Source organism: Coturnix japonica, chromosome 6 (assembly GCF_001577835.2).
Source record: "Coturnix japonica isolate 7356 chromosome 6, Coturnix japonica 2.1, whole genome shotgun sequence".
NCBI lineage: Eukaryota > Metazoa > Chordata > Aves > Galliformes > Phasianidae > Coturnix > Coturnix japonica.
This window is the reverse complement of record NC_029521.1, coordinates 3,473,561-3,487,461: the sequence shown is the minus strand read 5'-3', so window position 1 is coordinate 3,487,461 and position 13,901 is coordinate 3,473,561. Positions and strand designations below refer to the sequence as shown.

At 44.6% G+C, this 13,901-nt stretch overlaps 1 protein-coding gene across 3 annotated transcripts in view; it reads left to right on the top strand.

Annotated features, from left to right (window-relative positions):
• Position 1: 1 nt before the first annotated feature.
• TSPAN14 (tetraspanin 14) overlaps positions 2–13,901 on the top strand; it is a 37,617-nt gene continuing 23,717 nt past the window's right edge. The window contains exon 1 of one of the 3 annotated variants that reach the window (XM_015866082.2): positions 2–95. The gene's annotated coding sequence lies outside the window, so the exon portion shown is untranslated. Of the gene's footprint in view, positions 96–184; positions 375–589; positions 974–13,901 lie in introns of those variants that run through there. The other 2 variants (XM_015866079.2, XM_015866080.2) reach the window with 2 other exon arrangements.

The window sequence follows — 13,901 nt, the reverse complement described above, 5'->3', positions numbered from 1 at the left end:
TGGGGCTGCCGGAACTCAGCGCCCCGCCCGGCCCCGGGGGCTCTCGGCAGCGCAGGGCCGGCCGTGGAGGTCAGGGAGCCGGGGGCAGCGCTGAGGTGGGCGGTGAACGTGCAGCTGTGCGGCTCCTTTGTGTGAGCGGCTGCGTGCCCGGGCGCGAGGCGTGGCCTGGCGGTGCATTTCCGCGCTGCTCGGCGCCCGGCTGCTCGCGGGGAGTTGGAGCTTCGTGGGGTGCGGGTGGTCGTAGGGCCGCGTGCTGTTGGCGGCTCGGCTGTGCTCATGGACTAGCGGAGGCGGCGGAGGGAATCCGGAGCGTGCTGAGCGTCCCCTCGTTCTCCTTATAACTTGCTGAAACTTGGCGAGCGGTTGCCGCCCGGGTGAGTCCGAGTCCCGGCCGGGGCAGCGCCGTGTTCCGTGGCCGCCGCCCTTTCCCTGTTTTGCCTTAGAATTCCGGCATTTTGTGTCTCGAGAGCGCGGTTCCTCCGCCTCCGGGAGCGGGCAGCCATTTCCCCGGGCGTGCGCGGGGCGGGGGGTTCAGGAGCGCTGCCGCTACTTCCCGTACCGCTGGGTTCCCTTGGGACGCACGGGGCTGTCGGTGCGGGCGGGGTGCGGTGAGCGGGGCCGGGCCTCGCAGGTGTCCGCGGGGCTGCGGTTGGGGCCGGGTCGGTGCTGAGCCGGGCGGCCTCAAGGTCACTGCTGCCGTGTTCCGGCCGCCCCGGTGCGAGAGAACCGGTGTAGGGCAGTTACCTGCCGTTCGAGGGAGAGGCTCCGAGCCGGGCTGGTTGAGCGCTATATAGAAAGCAAAACCCATGCTGTGCTGTCTGCTTGACTTCCGTACTGATCTTTCTTCTCTGTATATGCTACAACTGTGTGCTTTCGGAGCATCTGCCTGCAGCTGCTAAGCATATAGCCGAGTGCACCTCATGTATACTTCTTAGCTCCGTTTGTAACCTTTCTGAGTCATCATTTGAGCAGTGTGAGTATGTACATTATTTTTGTTGGGTTTTCTTTCCATAGCAGGTGTTGGGGAGGGTGTTTTAAGATATTTGGATAGTGACAGGATAAGGGGAAGTGTTTTTAAACTGAGACGGGAGGTTTAGGTTAGGCATTAGGAGGAAGTTTTTCACTCAGAGGGTGGTGACGCACTGAACAGGTTGCCCAAGGAGGCGGGGATCCCTGCAGGCATTCAAGGCCAGGCTGGATGTGGCTCTGGGCAGCCTGGTCTGCTGGTTGGCCCTACACACAGCAGGGGGTTGGAACTGGATGAACATTGTGGTCTTTTTCAATCCAGATAATTCTGTGATTTGGCACTATCAGATTTTTCCAGTGTTGTGTTTCATTTTGGTTTCCACCTTTCCCCAAAGGTCATAACACTTGTGACCCCTTGGACAAAGCGCAAGCCCATGGGGGATGAGAAGATATGCCCTGTATCTTGCTGATAAGGGACTCAGTGGGGTGATGATTTTCTTTCCTTTATCAGTGAGTGAAGCACGTGACTTTCTGAGCAACTTTATGCTAACAACGTATTTGTGAGACAGTAGATAAGTGAGGTAGGGATGATGATTGGAGATAGCAGCACTTATCTTCTTGGCAGAGGTTTTGTGTGGAAGGGAGGTCAAGCAGGATTTCTGGGATATGGATTGGTGTGAAGTAGAAATAAGCTATGGGGGGAAGCTATTTTGTAGCTTTTGTGTGTTTCTTAAACTATTTCAGGTCACCTGTGTTGAATGGGACTCTTTCTCCACTCGTCTTTGACACAGGAAGGCAGTGCTTGGGGATAAGGAGTTGAACATGTGAATATGAACGTGGTGAAGTTGTTTATTTTTAGTAGATTTTTATGATCAAAATTACACTACCATGAAAACAGCAGATTTTAGAAGTAACATCCCAAGTTTGGAATTGCATTTGCTGAAAGACAATGTGCGTGTTGGTTACTTTTTGCTATTGCTTGAATTAGTCAGTGGTTTTACTCTTTGGTTGGCAAGGCCTTGCTAGAGGATGGGATCTAGAACTAAATCTAAGTCACTGAAAGCTGATATTCTTTGTCTAGTCTGTGTTCTGTATGATCTTTACTCAGTGTAAACTGGTGTAGTTGGGATCTTCTGTGTTCAAGTGTTGTCTCTACTCCCCTGGTAAAGTGAGGAGATGAAATCAGAAGGAGCCTCAATTCTTATCTTTGGGCGTTAGTACAAGTCTTACTTGGCATTTAGTGCAGTGTGAAGTAATTTATCTTACAGTGCTTTCCTGTTTCAAACCTCTTTCCTTCCCTCCCTGTCCCCTTAGAAGAAAATATCTTGTGAGTGCTGTGTTAGGAGTGATGTAGCTGTCAGATAAGTTCTTGCATAACTGAAATATGTTACGCTTTGAGCTATCTTTTGCCAGATGTAGGCACAGTGTGTATGATGATCGTCAATTCTCTCTCTTTAGCTCTGAAATTCAGTCAGATGAGGGCACTTGTTTGGTGTATGGTCTGGTTTATGAAGTTGTGCTGTGTAGCTGCAAGTCATTTGTTAGCATTAAGTGGGTGTTGCACTGACAGACTTGTGAGAAGAGTAACAGTGTCAACTGGACAAGTTTCTCATTGTGTATTAGGCGTGGTTTGAGCAATGCTGAACATGAATAAATGGTGTTCTTGTTCTAATCTCACTGTTAGATTAGAAATTCCATTCCTCTGTGTGTGGGGGGGAAGTGGAGTTCCCAGAGCTATTGTCAAAGCTGCTTTTAGAGATCCTCTCTTTAAGTGAGGAGAGGAGAGGCAGTGAGAGGAGAGGAGAATAGAGGTTGGGAGAGGAGAGGAGGGGAGGGGTGGGGTTTGAAAGAGAGGTCTTGAGAGGAGAGGCTGTAGTCCACAAAATGCATGAGGGAACCATGATTGTTGTGTCCCTCTGTGAAGGTTTTTTTGCTGAAATAAGGAAATAAACACCCAAACAAGTATTTAGTTTGGAGCAGGTATTGCAGAAAGTTGCTGTGGGAGCAGCAACTAAAAGAATCCAAAGCAGGCGTCTTCTTTGCTAGTGTTAAAAGCCCTAAAGCTTAGGGCTCTGCTAGAGGTGTGTTGTTATTAGCTTGCTTGAGGGGACCTGTGCAGCTTTACAGTCCTTAGTTCTGAACAGCATCTTTCTCCTTGTCCCTCTGACTCGTACTTGTACTTCACTCGACCGGAGTGAAGCTGGTCAAGGTTTGTTATGTATGGATTTAAGTTTAATAATTGGGGTCTCATAAAATTACTTTAATGGAAATGGAGGGGAAAAAAACCTAAAACGTTCTGGCTTTGCACAGCTTCATTTTGAAACAGTATTAATTGTGATTGCAGGTCTTGTATTTTAATTCTTTTGCTTTCTAAGTGAGCTTCACTGGATGCCTGAGTAAAACTTCAGTATGGCCAGTGAGATGAAAAATCATTGTTAATTCTGGTTTGTGTGATACAGGTGAGAATGACAGCAGCAGATTTGACTTGTGGTAAGTAGTGATCCTCAGAAGCTGTCAGGATAAGAGATGCTGCCGTTAGCAGCTGAAAGCACTGGTTGGAATGGCCGTGCTTACAGGTCTGACCTGACTCTTGGAAATGAAGCCTGTCTTTGAGGAAACAGAGCTGTTGTTCTGCGTGGTTTTTCACACTTCTGTTCTCATATGGTGCAGAGAGCTTAGAGTGGTGGAAAATCTAATAGGCAGAGTATGTGAGGAAATGCATCCATACTCGGGCCTCTTTGCAGGATGTAGAAGATAGTTTGTTTTCCTGTGTGGTTCAAATGTTGCCTCAGCACCTGTTGGTGATGGGGCGCCAGCACTTGCTTTTCCTTTAGTGTTTCCTGTCTCTTGTCCTTTTGGGGAGCAAGAGAACAGTAGTTTTTTTCTCTTTCCTTGTAGTGAGACTTAGATATGATGAGTGAATTTCCACTCAGAGTGTCTGCTTACATGTTTTTCTTCCTGAGGACTGTTTCTGCGTCATTGTCTTAAGTCTGTACAAAAGCTGTGAGAATGCTTTAGGGCAGCCTTTGTCAAGGTGAAGGGTGTAGTACATACAAGTGTTAAGTGTTGTCCTGGTTTTGGCATGAGCTGTGCACTCTCAGTCAGGATCACTGAGCTGATGGTTGTCCCTCTGAAGACCTGTACTGAAGCTCACCAAGGGAGCTGGGTCTCTTCCTTTGGCCCTAATAAGTTCAGGCGTTTTCTGAGGATGCTGGTGAGCTTTTGGATCAATTTTGTGGGCTGTTCTTTTTCTTCCTTTTTTTTTTTTTTTTCCCTTAGTTTTTTCAGACAGCTTAGTAGTGTGTAAAACCTCACGTATCACTGTGGCTCCGAGTCCCTTTCCAGTAATCACTGTTTTAAAGGCTTCTGTTGTGTTCCTTAAAGACCAAATGCTTGATATCTCTTTCTCTCTGGTAAGATGCAGCTGCAGGAAGCAGGCTGAGGTATGGTGTTCAGAGGCAGCTGGATGCTGTGTGAGTATTTCTGAAAGGCAGACTTTTGTTCTGCTTAGCAAGAGCTGTCTGCTCTTGCTTTGGGGTATAAAACCAGTGCTGCTGCATGAATGTTGACATCTGGGAACCTCTCGAGTAGAGGATAAATGGAGTAGCCTCAAGTAACTTCCTTCTGAAGAAAGGCATCAGAGATGTGAGCAACCAAAATGTGACATGAGAGCAAGCTTCTGGTGGTTGGGATATGGAGCTGATTCTCTTGATGCTCTTTTCCTCTCTGTCATTTGTTATTAAATGTTATTAGTGTTATATGAGAAGGACATGCAGTGATAGAAAACTGAATTTAATAAAGGATTAAAAAAAAAGAGAGAGAGAATAGCTTTCTTTCCTGCCCATTAAGTTCATCTAGTAAGTGCATGGCCAGCCTGGAGAGGAAGAAGGTTCACTTAAAAAGTGGGGTGATTGGAAACGAATGTAGGCAGTTAGCCAGAGGACATGCAGAAGACAGTGAGGGGGCTGCAAAATGTGTAGCAGCATGCTGAGATTATGTGGGCTGTTTTGACAGTGTGGTCATAGCAGTGGTCTGATTCTGCAGAGCAGGAGGGAGTTCAGCTGTAAGATTTGTTAATCTGGGACGAATGGGCAGGGAAGGTGTCTTTGAGCTCTGGTTTGTTTGCTTTTTCTTCCCCTTCTGGGCTGCGCTGCTTGTGTAGCCAGTGTAACACTGTCAGTGTGTTACAATGGCAGTTTCCTGTGTTACGAAGTTTTTTCTATCCCCACAGTTATTTTTCTCCTCTGTTTAATGGTGCAGATGGGACTGTTTTTGTCCCACCTTGGTGCCTTTGGGTTCTCCTGGTGCCTCTGCTGGTTGCTGTCACAGAGCCCAATGTGTTTGCATACAGCATTGCTGTCTGGTCCGCACTGCTGTGATTGGCTGCACTGTGTTGTTGTTGGTGTGCCCTGTGTGAGGTGGACAGCTCGTTTTTCCTCTTTCCCCTGGGGAGGATGTGAGTGTTCCAGCAAAACAATTGAAGGTTTTTCATGACCCTGTCTGATAGCTGGTACTGGAGGAAGGACTGGAGTGTTTTGAAGCCGAGAGCAGCTGGTTTCTTTCTCCTCACCTTGTGGTAGTGTGGGCAGGGTGCTGTGCAAACCTACCTGCTGCATCTCCTGAAGCCTTCACCGTTTTCTACCTCTTTGAGCCCAGACAGGTAGTCTCCCATAGAGCTGCTAGTGGGTGGGTGTGGGAGGTGTTCCATGAGTGCTCTTTTGTCCCTTCTCTAATGTTATCCAGTGCTGTGTGTTGGAGGTTTGCGTGCTGCTCCTTTTTCTGCAAGTCGAACAAGTGCCTTTTTTTTATTTCTAGGAAGTCAGTTGGTAGGAAGCGTGGTTGTCATACCATGTCTGAGCTGTCTATGCAGCCACAAAGAGCTATTTTCTCCTGTGGCCTATGGGCTCAAGGTTCGCTTTACCAGCACGTAGAGCAAGGTGCTCCTGGGTGTTGGTCAGGGCTGCAATGGGGGACAGGCTTTGCATGAAGACTCCAAACACAATACAGGTTCTAAAGTATTTTTTTTAACCACCCTCATAAGTTGATTTTTGTGGTGTGTGGGGAGGGATGGTTTAGGAATGACACAAGTCCTGGTACTTAAGGGAGGTGAGGGGGTGTGAAGGGCAGGATTGAATCTCTTATGGATGCTGCTCTGTGTCATGTCTGTGATGTGGACACAGCATTGTAAAAGCAGAACAAATGGTGACCATAATTAGTGTTGCAGGTAAGTAACTTTGCTGTTCAACACACTTGTTACTTTTAATGGGGATACTTTTATCTTGTTTAAATTGATTGAGACATTCAGCATAAAGCCTAAAAAAGGTCATGCAAGTACAGACAGACTACATGTTGTACCCAAAGCAAGGGACGCTTAAGCAAAAAAAGGCAATAGAACAGCGACCAAACAAATTATACGTTAGTCATTCTTTCAGCGTGCATTACTGTAATCAACCTCCTGTTTGTCTCTGTGGAAAAAAAATACATGGGGGAGGCCTTCTGTGGTGGAGTGATGGCTTTGGTGGACAGGGGAAGGGTGATGGATGTCATCTACCTGAACCTCTGCAAAGCCTTTGACAGGGTCCCTCACCACGTCCTTCTTTCTAGATTGCCCAAACTGTAATTCCTGGATTCTTAAACACTTGTTTTGATGAGAATTCCAATACTTTCTATTGCAAGGCAAGTAAAAAAAAGTAAATCCAATTGCGTAATGACTTCAATCTGGGACTAGGAGTTTTGCCCTGCTGCTGTTCATGTTATATATAGTGAGTGGATGTGTGTCTGCTCTCAAGAGAGGCAGTAGGAAGTAGCTGAGGAGTTCTGGTCAGCTGCTTGTTCTAACAGGCTTTGCTCCCTGAAGTGAATCAGCTCCTGGTGAGCATGACTGACACGCTTCTGTTGGACACTATCTGAGTTTTCTGTGAAGGAAAAAAGGCAAATATAGCTTGTGGTTTGTGTCTCTACTAAATAAGTTACTACGTGTAGGTAACCTTCTAATTAGGGGAAAATGTAATAGCTTCAATGAAAGCTTCTCATAGTCATGAAACATGATTCCAAGCATTTCCAAGGGATTAAGGAGCCACTCATTGAACTGCACTAAGTGTGTAGTGTTGACTTTATTTTTCTTAGTGTAGTCAGTGTGATTTTTAACTTGCAGGGACAGGGGTTATTCTGTATTGCTTTAGAAGGCAGGATCAGTAAAGGCTTTATATCTTGTATTCTTGCTGTGTGCCATTCTTTAATACTAATACAGAGCCAAACAGCTTCCCTTTTCTACTGTTCTACTGGAGAATAATGCAGTGGTTGCAAATGCTGGTATTACAACCTACCTCTTGGTGTCTCAGATGAAAGCAGAACCCAGAAAAGGAAAAATCCCAGGTCAAGGAAGGGTGTCCAGTTAGAAATAGGCAGATGAGTACTCTTTGTCAAGACAAATAGTATGACTCTATGCTCGTGTTGTGAGTAAACTGTATCAGTTCTCAAAGACTGCAGATCCTATCTTTTCCAACTGTAAAAGCACGCTGCTAAATCAGGCGCGTTGTGGAATGCTTTGTAAAGACAAGATAGAACAGAAAAAAAATGGTTGTCATCTCAACGAAATCTTTTGTGGTGATAAGTTAGAACTCAAATGGACTGTTAGGAAAGCTTGTGACATAGTTGCAAATCTGATTGCAGAAAAAAAGAAAAGAAAATCAAAACCATTTCCTGATGGTGAGTTTATTAAGCAGCATTTGGAAAGAGTGGCAGATGCAATGTACCCTGGTTTAAAAATGAAGAACAAAAATGCAGAAAACCATTCCCCCGCCTCCCCGTGTATTGCAAATGTTGTGCTTTGACAATAGTTGAAAGTGCTGGCACTACAGACAAGGCTCAACTTGCCATTTTCATTGGAGATCTTGATAATAAATGTAATGTCACTGAATAAATGGCTGCTTGGTGCCACTGAAAGGCACAGCTAAATCTCTTGATTCATAAGAAGCTGTGAAAATGATAATCAAGTCATTTTCTTTATCCCTTGTCAACATATTTGGTGTAGCTGCTGAAGACAACCCAGCAAACCAGCTCAAGTTACGGAAAATAATCTCATGTACTTTGATGTGTTGACTGAACTCAGACCTGTAAACAGTAAAATCTGTGCTTCATTGCTTTCCATTTTGGTAAAGGAATTTGAGAACAAGTTTCTAGATTTCTAGAGAAGTCACCCTCTTTTTTTTATATACTCACGCCACCATTTTCATTTGACTTAATTACTTTACATACGCATTTTCAAATGGGATGTATGGAGTTGTAATCAGACATTCAACTGAAAGAAAAACTTGGTCGTGTTTCTTTATTAGTCTTTTGTAAGATCTGTCTTCCTGTGATCAGGGTCAACCATCAGCCCATCACTACCACGTCCCTGAGTGCCACATCTGCATCTTCCTTGGAAGCTTCCAGGGACAGTGAATGGCGCTTCCATGGGCTGCCTGGTGAATGCATTTTTTTTTCCATGGAAGTTACACTAGATGCACAGAATACAGTAGTACTATGTGAGAGACCAAATTCTCGGCTACAAAACAATGTTTTTTAGTGTAGTTTCTGCCATCAGTTATGGGTTTTCACCAGCACTGAACAAAAGCCTATGTGCCATGCCTATAGAAATCTGCGCCACTGCTGGTGCCCTGCTGTTGCCACTGCTGTAATGCACTGCTCACTGTGCTGATGTCCACTGTTTTGGTCTCCATAGTTGTTCAGCAAGTGTTGGGGTCATTTTTTTCCTGTGTCGAGGAATTCATTTCCACACCTTTCCTTCCTGTGCATTTCCGTGTCAAGCACCCTTTTGGCAGGCTGCCCCTCTGCTGCCATCTACCACACAGCAACAAAATGTAATGGAATACAGGTGTTAAGTACTGTTTAAAGAGGAAGAGTAGAAAGTGACAGTACCCTCCCTTACTCTGCTTTCACCTTTCTTTTAATGCTGGCCATGATGCAGTTGGCCTACCTAGCTGCAAGCTTGTGCTGATGGCTCATGTCCAGTTTTTCATCCGTCAGGACCCCTGAGTATTTCCCCTCAGGGCTGCTCTCATTGAGTTCTCCTTTCAGTCTTTCAGCATCTCTGGGATTGCCTTGACCAAACTATAACGACTTGCACTTGGCTTTGTTGAACTTCACAAAGTTCTCATAGACCTAGACCTGCTTCTTGAGCCTATCTAGGGCCCTTTGGGTGGCGTCACTTCCTTCTGTGATGTCAGCTGCACCTCTGAGCTTACTGTCATCTGCAAACATGCTGAGAGCACACTCAGTTGTACTGTGTCATTAAGATGTTAAAGAGCACAGGTCCCACGGTGGAACGCATTGGGAATATCATTTGTGACCAGCCTCGGTTTGGAGATAAGGCTGTGGTGCATGGCCACATGGAAGGCTTTGCACAAGTCCAGGTAGAAGACATGACAGTGCCACCAGTGTGAGCTGGCAAATTGTTTCTGATCTAAGGATCGTCTTGTAGAGTTTGTGTTGGAGCAAATTGTGTTACTAACATTCTTCAAACAGTTTGAGGGCTTGGAATCTTCAGCACAGTACAGATATAAAAGCCTTCAGGGTAATGCTTTAAGAAATCTGTCTGGTTTTAGTCATGTTTCCCATTAATTTCAGAGGGTTGTTACCAGCCATTATTTCTCTAGCATGATAGAGGTAACATATTCACAGTGTCCATCGTGCATCTGGAATCTTTCAGATTTAAACAATGAAAGCAACCATTTCGTTGAGCAATCTTCACATTTCCCCTAACAATGAGCAAACATGATTCTGCTCTTCTGGATTGCAGTTGAAGTGAAATTACTGTACCCTTATTTCATTAAGACAAACTTCTGCTTCTTTAGGGACCTCTGTAAGAGTTCCTGGGATAGAATGTTACAGAAATGAAGATGACACATCCTTGTAGAGCATTCTGAATCATAACAAGTGTTACTGTCTCTGATTTTGGGAACAGATAAGTTGTAAGAGCTTGAAGTCCTGTCCGTTCTTTTCCTTGTCCTCCAGGCTCAGTCTTTGTATGTGAAGAGTTGATGCCCTACTGAATGTTCTACTGAACATTGTGACTGTGGTCAGCTTATCTCTGGGATGTGGGAAGAGCAGCCTACATGTGCCTTTTAGTGCTATCTGAAACGAGAACTACTAAGAAAATCTGGGCTGGAGCTAAGAAGGTCCAGGTCGGGGCTATGTCCATCTTTCAGTTTGACACACAAAACTAATTAATAGAGAATCCCAAACTCTATTGATGGAACTCCTCCGAAAGAAAAATGCTTTTTTTAATTTCCAATGACAGTATTTCAAATCAGTCAACTGATGCCTTCGGTATGGAGTTGGCGTTGATAGCAGAATGGCATCGAGTAGGCAGATGCAAACAAAGGAGCAGGTCCCAGTGCATCTCTTATTGCATTGTTAAGTTCTCTTCAATCCTCTGTGCTCTATTCTTGTTTCTGTTCATTTGCTTCATCATCTTCATGTGGGCTTAATGCTTTGGTTTGATGATTGATGTGGGACAGCCACTGGCTTACGAAGTGAATTTTTTTGTCTTAGTTTTGTCCCCTGTCCCCTTGCTTTGTCTGCTTCAGCATGTTAACATTGTGCCTACAATGCTGGTGTAGGCAGACATCACAGTGGTACCGCGTTTCCTTGAACACCCTGGATAAGCTGGCACAGCTTCTGGGCTCCCAGCCTTGTCCACTGCTGCCATTAGTGTGCCTCTGGCAAGATGAATCGGAAGACTTAACGCCGCACTCTTAGCATATTTCACAGTATGTTGCAGGATTGATTTGAATGTTTGCTTAATGGTTCGATGTGTGATTGTTCCCATATGCTGATGAACGGCTGTGGATTTTAGGAGAGGACAGGGCAAGGGACTTCACACAGTGGCAATGCTGGCATAAATTGCCAAGCATGAATATTGGCTTAGGTCTTCCCAGTGAAGCCAATGCTTCTTGATGTTCCAAAGTTTGTGGGCTTGGATTTAGAGATGTGTGTTCCAGTTGGTCCAGTTCTAGATTGACACTTTATCTTTGAGGATTTCCTTATGTATCCAGGTGAGATTAATAAATCACAGCTGTTTTGATAATAGTTAATCTGTAGAGTCAGTATCACTGCTGTTGTGTTTGAAACCTAAAAGTGAAATTGGTAGGTATAGAAATGTTTTTGAAATGGCAGCAGTCTCTTAAACAACACGTTTTCCTCATGAAAGCTCTAAACAATAAGTTATAAATTCTACCAAAGCAGCTGAGCTCTGTGTAACTTTGAGCAATTGGTTTTGTTGTGAGTGGGTGATGACTGTCAGCTGAGACAACATGACTTGCTTTGTAAGAAATACAGCAGAGAAAGGTACCAATGAGTGCTGCCTTTGTGCTACAATAAGCTTCTAAGTGTTTGGTAGTTGTGCAGCAGTCCTGTGGCTGATGTTGGCTGGGTCCTCCTGCCAGTTGTATGGGGAAGTGAGGAGAAATATATTTGGCGCAAGCTGTTGGTTCAGTTGATGACTTAAGCAGGCTAAGGTGCTTATCAGTAAGAACACTTCCGATGCTGTTGTTCCTTACTACTTTCTTTGAAGTTGAAATTTGAGCAATTGGTGAGCTTTTGAACTGATGTCAGAGAGGGCAACCCAACAAAAAGCAGTACTTCAGTCTCTGTATTTTGGTTCCTGAAATTGTTTGCTTTCCTTTCTACCTCAGACTGTGTTTTTGAGGTCTGTCTAGCAGACCCCAGTATTTACGAAATGGGTGTGAGGCACTTCGCTGGCTGAATGCCACCTGCAGCAGCAAAAGTAACATTTCTTAGTTGTACTATGTGCAGCTTAAGGTTGCAGCTTTCGTCCCTTGCAAGATTCTCGTTTTCTTACGGGAGTAAAGACAAGCAACAGTGGAGGCCTTGCCGTGCCTGTGACAGATGAACTTGTTTGTACTGGTAGTTGTTGTGCTGCATATTGAGAGGCTGCTGTTGTTTCCTAGAATCTTTTCCCTCCCTTCCCTGTGTCCACCAGACTTGCTGACTTAGAGAGTTGCGTGAACCTTGGTTGTTGAAATGTAAATTGCCACTTGGAGTTAGAGACTTAGCTGTATGCGCTGGAGATGAGTTCAAGCTGGGAAAATTAAACACTTGTTCCTTCTTTAGCTACAGGTTTAGAAAAGAATGCCAGTAAAGTGGTATTCAAACCAATTTTCTTCACTTCATCTTGCGAGTGTAAGATTGCTAAATGTGGTCTGTGAAACTGGGTGGGCTGAAAATGTCTGTGAAGCTGCAGCAGGGCATGAGGAAGCAGAACTGTCTACGTCTTGGGAACATGTCTTGCAAAACTCAGCTTACGTGAATGCCTGGATTACTTCTTAAGAAGTCGTGGCCAATCACGGCCCACGCTGCCATAAAGTAGGACTTCCATTGTTAAAACAGAAAGGCTGTGCATACTTGGTGTGACATGGTGTTTGTAGAGTTTTTAGTTTGTTATCAGTGAAGTGCGAGCATTAACATTAGTTTCAGGGTGAACCTCAGAAGGCAAAACTTGTTTTCAGTATGTGGTTAAAACTAAATGAGATGAAACTTTTGTACTGTGGAAATACCAAGCTCAGGTGTTAGTGATGCATATCCAGGCTCTGCCATGAGATATTTTGCTGGTTTTCTTTCTGTAAGAAGGTCCAGTAGCTCCTTTCATCTTGCTGCTGACTCTGTTGTTTCTCTGAAACCAGTGAAATAGTTCATAGTGTGCAGCCACTGTCTCTTCAGGAGCTACTGAAGGGGAAAATGTTTCTTTTTTGGCTTTACCTCAAATTTACTCCGTTTCTTGTGGCATTTTCTCAGTTTCTCCTAGCAGTGTTTAAGCAAGGTTTCTGGTTAATAGTGTTTGTCCAGTAGTCCTTTACGTATTGATATCAAAATGTAGTGCTAACAAAACACCCTTCCTCTTCTGTGTTTGTGCCTCTAACTTCTTACTAATGGTAGCAAAACCAATAGCAGGCTTTTGAAGGTGTGGCTACTAATTGTCCTGAAGAATGTGTGGAGTCTCTGAGTGTCATAGCATGTGGAACATAGGCATCTGTTTCCTTGCATCCTGCCCTGTTGATAAGATGTGAGGGCTGGCTGATACTGTGAATGCAGCATTGATTTAGGGAAGAAGTAGGAACTGGGATTAGTGGCATCAGTTTTATCTTAAGGAAGCACCCTTCCTTAGATAATGATACAGAAGCTCTGTAGCTTTCTCAAGACAGAACTGATGTCATAAAAGCAGGATTCAAGTCTGTGAATGTCTCTCACCTGAACTGTAGCACATGCTGGCTGTGTGTGCTCTCACTTGTCTCTGGTGTGGATGTTGGCTGGCTAAAGGCCTGACGAACCAGCACTGTGGCACCTGTGCTCAGTGCAGCTACTTCTGGTAGTGGTGCACATCATCTATGTTGTTTTTTTGTTTTTGACCCATGGCATTTAGCACAAAAATTGAATGTCACCAAGTTCTGAGAGCCCCCCCCCCTTTTTTTTTTCTTTTTTTTTAAGTTTAATCCATATTAGCTTGGAAAAAACAGAAATTTTAAGTCTTTCAGTCATATTTGGTGCACCAAGTCATATGGCCTTCCAATATTTTTTGTTGAGGAAGCGTATGTGTCTGGACTATGAAGGGGGAGATCCAAGCCGGCATTGGGAGGCCTCTAGAATGAAAACTGAAACCTACTTGAGATCTCTGTCTGAAGTCTTTTGGGCTGAAAATGTCTGTCTGTAGATCTGTCCTTTCTCTTTCAGTGGAGTTTTTATACATTCAACTACAGGTGGCCGTCTGAAAGAAGCAAGTTTCCCTTCTCATTGCTGTAGCTAACCTGTGAATGCCCAGGTCAACTTAGTCCTTGAAATCTGTTAAATAGGACATGTTGGGAAAACTCTCTGCTTCTGTTGCAGGTGCTTCCCAAACATTGTAAGGGAAGAAAACA